Source organism: Cydia fagiglandana, chromosome 23, assembly GCF_963556715.1.
Source record: "Cydia fagiglandana chromosome 23, ilCydFagi1.1, whole genome shotgun sequence".
Classification (NCBI taxonomy): domain Eukaryota; kingdom Metazoa; phylum Arthropoda; class Insecta; order Lepidoptera; family Tortricidae; genus Cydia; species Cydia fagiglandana.
Window position 1 is genome coordinate 3,076,840 of NC_085954.1, and position 6,592 is coordinate 3,083,431.

Below are 6,592 nucleotides of genomic sequence, written 5' to 3' on the forward strand. Positions count from 1 at the left end.
CCATACAACAAACGTGATTTTTGACCAAAGTTAAGCAACGTCGGGAGGGGTCAGTACTTGGATGGGTGACCGTTTTTTTTTGCTTTTTTTGTTTTTTTTTTGCATTATGGTACGGAACCCTTCGTGCGCGAGTCCGACTCGCACTTGCCCGGTTTTTTATGATATAGGAGGCAAACGAGCAGACGGATCTCCTGATGGTAAGCGATTACCGCCACCCATGGACACCCGCAACACCAGAAGCGTTGCAAGCGCGTTGCCGGCCTTTAAAGTGGGAGTATACGCTCTTTTCTTGAACGTTTGAAGGTCGTATCGGTCCGCAGGCGACAGTTCATTCCACAGTTTGGCTGTGCGAGGCAGGAAGTTTCTGGAGAAACGCACAGTTGAGGACTGCCAACCATCCAAGTGGTGATGATGGTAATGTTGTCGCGTAGGGCGATGGCGAAAAGAAGCGGCAGGGATTAATCCGAACAATTCCTCGGAGCACTCACCGAGTGGAGACCACGGACTAACAAGCGCAGCGTAAGACGTCCACCCACAAGATGGACAGACGATGACGAGAGAGAGACGATGTTAAGGTCGCCGGAAGACGCTGGATGCGGGTCGCTTCCAACCGGCACGCATGGAGATCCAAGGAGGAGGCCTATGTTCAGCAGTGGACGTCTTATGGCTGAGATGATGACTCCCCGTTATACATGCGATAGAAAATGCAGAGCGAGGCCACATCATATTCAAGTAGGCATATTACAATGCGTCAAATAAAGCTACACCAGCTCCAACCCTACACCTCTGCCTCGAGAAGAATTTAAATTCCCCCTCAATCTTCCATACTCGTATTATACAGGGTGCTTCCTGTAACAGGAGCAATAAATGAAACTAAAGGCTCTACTCCTCAAACTGACCAACATTTGTTCAGCAACTTTTAAAAATTATGAGTCCTTTAGACTTCCTCTTTTTCATACAAAATAAATATTGCCTTCAATGTACGCTGACATCAGTGTGTTTGACGTTACTTGTCACGCTTTTAACAGAACAAAATTTGCAATACATTGCGTCTTAGAATAAACTTTAAAGTGTAATAAAATATGAGTAAAATTTCTTGAAAATATGAGTTATTTTCAAAAGTTGTTGAACGAATGTTGGTCAGTTTGAGGAGTACAGCCTACAGTTTAATTTATTTCTCCTGTTACAGAAAACACACTGTATACAATTCCAAAGTTATTATTTCCCTCGGTGAAAGCCTGTAACATCCTCTAAGTCTTAGAACCGACAAATAGGTACCTACTCTGTACCATTTTCACTACCTACAGACCTAAATCTCCGGCTTTTAGTATTAAAGTACCGTCACATCTACCGGTATTAGATAGGTCTTTCCAGTTACGACCGATGATTTAAATGACTTTTGTTTTGTAATAGTTTTGTAAGTGCTAACGAAGCGCTGGTGGCCTAGCGGTAAGAGCGTGCGACTTTCAATCCGGAGGTCGCGGGTTCAAACCCCGGCTCGTACCAATGAGTTTTTCGGAACTTATGTACGAAATATCATTTGATATTTGCCAGTCGCTTTTCGGTGAAGGAAAACATCGTGAGGAAACCGGACTAATCCCAACCAGGCCTAGTTTCCCCTCTGGGTTGGAAGGTCGGATGGCAATCGCTTTCGTAAAAACTAGTGCCTACGTCAAATCATGGGATTAGTTGTCAAGCGGACCCCAAGCTCTCATAAGCCGTAGCAAAATGCCGGGATAACGCGAGGAAGAAGAGTTTTGTAATCGTTTTGTAAGTGGTACATAATTAAAGTGCACACTCGTGTGCTATTTTTATGATATTTAACTACCTTTGTTTACTGTATGTTATTTCTATGTCTTTTTCTTCTTGTCTGTTACCTTCCGTGATTTTTCTCACTTGGTGGTCTCATCGTAAGATCAGCGCTGGAAGCCACCAGCAACATGCTGAGATGGGGCCATTTCGTGGCACGTTAATCTTATTTTGTATTTTCTTATTATGTATTGTCTCGTTTGTTTGTGCTTACGAATAAAGTTCCTTAGACTTTATTCATCTTATATGAAGTTACATATTGTCTTTGGTTGCATTATCCTCATAATTAGTTATGAGATGTTTTGACCGTTTTATTTTAGTTGGAAATTCGTCTTTGAAATAGGAAAGGCCCGTGAAAACCGCTCGTTCCCACACCGATTCTAATACTCAGAAAATGCCATTTTCACATTAAACTCTAACGCTTCCAGGTAACGTGTCCACTAAAAACGCTGCTCTAAAACTATGACATTAGAGTTCAAATTTGTTCAGAAAATACAGAATTTTCTTGTACATTAAAACGTCGTAAGTGACATGTAATTTGTATTGCGTGTCGTCGTTTTGTAACTTGCTTGCGTCAAAGTGAGCTCATAAAATACAGTACGCAGTGTCATATTAACCCAATTTGGGAAAGAAAAATTTGCTTGGGATACCTAACTTCGAAAGCGGGGTAATTTTGAAAACGGCAAATTCATTTTTACTTTAGGGTGGCCACTTGGCCAGTTATTGGCCGGTGGCCAATTACTGGCGAATTACCCTATACTGTAAATATTGTAAAAAGATATTTGTTCGCTAGTTGTCACGAAATTTCACTTTTCATTCATATCCATTCGATTTCAGCGCCATCTGGGATAAGTTTCGCGTTCAACCTCATTGAATTCAATAGACCACCCTATCTTATAAACACTCAAAAGCATTTAAACCGGGCTAAGTTTATAGAAATTTCCACACAATGAGAACCGTTTTCACTATTCTTTAGTCTATTATAATAACGATCAGGCCAGGAATAGCTTCCGCTTAAATTAAGAATCAACCAACGTTCGAACTGTCTATGGATTCTTATTGCTTACGAATGGACCATAAAGGCAAACCAGTGTAAGGACAGTTTAAAAATTTTTTGCACAAAACTTTTATGTCCGTTTCCGTTCTAAGTCAAACGATCACAATAGGTACTTATTTTTATTACTCGCGCGATTATTATCGGATTTCGGAGAGCCTAGTATTAGTTAGGCAGTGCTTGAAAATGGAGACCTAAAGGGGCCCACTGATTAACAGTCCGCCGGACGGTATCGGCCTGTCAGTTGTTCGGAAATGTAAAAGTTTTATGCTAACTGATAGGCCGATACCGTCCGGCGGACTAAATCAGTGGGCCCCTTAAGAGTCTCCGAAGTATCTAGTGCGAGTGACTAAAAATATGTGAGTTAAGCTGAAAGTTCTTCTTCTTCTTCGTGGTCGTGACCACATGTCTGAGGGACGTGACTCCTATGGGTTATTCTTCCTACCACTGCTCTCCAGGCCTCTAGATCTTCGGCCATCTGCATTGTTGCCTGGAGCGAAGTCTAGGTAATATTTTGGATCACATCTGACCATCTACTGCACGTCCTCTACTCCTTCGTCCGTCGACACTCACGGTAATAATGCGCCTTTCTAGCGTGTCCGTGCCGCCGAAAGTTAGCAAGTTAGTTAGTTAGTTAGTTAGTTAGTAAGCTGAAAGTTAGTTTAACAATATTAAATTGTAATGGTTCAATGTCTTTCCTGGTTCGTCCTGCGTTTTCTAACGATCTGAATAGCACCAATACTATTCTATATTCAAATTTCAATCGGGAAACCGTTAGGCGAACTTACGTTTGCCAACTCGCGGATTCGAAATTTGAAAATATTCAGTTAGGAGTTACGTAATTATGCTATCGCCGACTCGACTGCTTTTATTGGAAATGGTGCGTTGGGGTTATTCGGACTCGCTTGTAATTTTTAATGCTCTGAAATTACGTACCTATTAATGCTATGGTTGAGTTAAATGCTACAAACTAGAGGTGCGTTCGGGTTATTTCAACATGGTTTTAGGACAATCAAGTGAACGGAGTAAAAAGTACTTAATATTTTTGTTTCATATCCGCATTCCTGACGAACGAGCAAAATTCCTGATATCCTGGTAACCCTAATCGGATGTAAAAATGCTCTAAGGTCTGCTGACTGGATCACTTTTTATAGACCCTTACCCTATCGGGTCGTTAAATGTTAACAGACATATAATGGGGTTAACATTCAAATGGTTTCTCGTTACGGCCAATAAATGGAGTTTTACGGCTATATCCTAATTCGAAAACAAGCTGAATAGTATATTTTTAACGACCGTTGTAGCGACGATTTCACCGTCCAATGCAAGTCAAATCAATGAATAAATATTTGGGACCACACCAACCAACCAGACCAAAAATGAGATGGCGAAACGACCTGGACTCATTTTGTGGCGACTGACGGGAGCATGCACAAAGCCGTGACGAGTGGCGAATGACAGGGGAGGCCTTTGCCCAGCAGTGGGACACAATATACGCTAAAAAAAACATTGGGAACATCTTTCACAGATCGACCTAGTCCCAAACGTTATGGCTCCTCTACGCGATGGGCCAGCACCGACCACTCCAAGGGATGCATTTATGCGTTAGAAGGAGCAAGTGATATTGCTATCTCATTCTACCGCATGGCTGCGTCCCTTGGAGTGGCTGGCGCTGGCCCATGCTTGTACCATCACGCTCCACTATTGTTGCGCCATTTAGGGTCCTAGCCAAATTGGTTGTTCAATACTTCATCATCATCATCATCATCATAATCAGGCTATTATAGCCTACTACAATAGTAGTCCACTGCTGGACATAGCCCTCCCCTAAGGGCCGCCCCACATCTAGCGTCTTTCGAGCGTCGGCGTCTACAACTCTATGGCCGCTGCTCGACGCAACGTCGACGCAACTGCGCAACGACGTCATTTTCCATAGCACTGACCAGACGCCGACGCTCGAAAGATCTGCGATAAATGACGATCTGCGAAAGACTGCAGGCTGATGCTGGTTCAATACTTACGCTATAGAATTTCCAAATTAGCAGGAACCCTAAATGGCAAACGGTCCCGTGTGGTGACTGTACTATGGAGTATGGGTGCTAGGCGACGACATACATGTTTCTTTTTTTAATCATCATAATATCCACATCAGACCAACCAAAATGTACGCAACAGCCAATAAAAATAAAAACCGGGCAAGTGCGAGTCGGACTCGCGCACGAAGGGTACCATAATGCAAAAAAAAAAGCAAAAAAAAACGGTCACCCATCCAAGTACTGACCCCTCCCGACGTTGCTTAACTTTGATCAAAAATCACGTTTGTTGTATGGGAGCCCCATTTAAATCTTTATTTTATTCTGTTTTTAGTATTTGTTGTTATAGCGGCAACAGAAATACATCATCTGTGAAAATTTCAACTGTCTAGCTATCACGGTTCGTGAGATACAGCCTGGTGACAGACGGACGGACGGACGTCCCGTGTGGTGACTGTACTATGGAGTATGGGTGCTAGGCGACGACATACATGTTTCTTTCTTTAATCATCAAAATATCCACATCAGACCAACCATAATGTACGCAACAGCCAATAAAAAAAAAACAAGACAACGCGATTAAGGTGCGTTTCAGTTTAATATTTGAGCTAAAATCGTAAAGTTTAAGTTTAAATCAATAGTACCGTAAAACGGGGTGAGTAGTTTCGCGGGGAGAGTTGGGTTATGATTGGGGAGAGAAGATTTGAGAGGGGGGTGAGAAGGGATTTTAAGGCTACTGCTACAAAAATAATGTATTCCAATTTAAAATGGGGCTATAGTAATACGCATAATAAAAAAAAATCGATCAAACAATCTTCCAAAATCACCTTTGTATGAAAAACCCTCTCACCCCAAATACGAGGCATTACGGGGTGAGGTGCGATTTCCTCTTTATCGTCCAAGTTATGAAATGGAACTACCCAAAATAAAATACAAACGTCCGAACCACTTATTATATACACCATTCAGTTTTCACATGTAAAAATAAAATTTTATCGAGGTTTGAAAGTCAAATTCACCCAACTCACCCCATTTTACGGTATGTATTATTTCTGTGCAATATAATATTTATTATCTTTATGTTCTTTTTATTTATTTAAACGACAAACCCCATCCACACTTTCACAAGCGACGTTTCACACGCCGTTACGTCCATAAAGGCCGTTCCACACTTCCGCCAGGAAATTGGCCTTGCGTGAGTCGGCCGGTTATGGAGCTACCTTCATAGCTGATCATATTATCGATTAGTTTATCCTCTATGCCTAGCCATACAAGAAAAACATCTGAAAGCCAGTGTAATTTGAAACTATAAGTACAAAAAAATATTTCTCACCACACCAGCTCGGAAAGAATTACTTTGCACTTCAAAAACGAATAGCAAAGTTGCATTTTATCGACATGTGAGGCAAAGTAATCAAATGCAAATGTTGAGTTGTTTTCTTATGTTTGCTGGTAGAATTGACTTTTAAATGATGATTTTGGGTGATAAATATTTAATAACATTCATTTAGATTTGATTTTGTTTGATATCTTACATTTAATATTTGCTTCGGGTTGGTGTGGTGAAAAATTTTGTGGTTCACTCGGGGGCAAATTTTGTTTAACCCTCATGCTTTGAAACCCTCGCAACGCTCAAGATTCCATTTTTCGAACCACTCGCTACGCTCGTGGTTCAATTTTGGAATCTTTCGCTTGC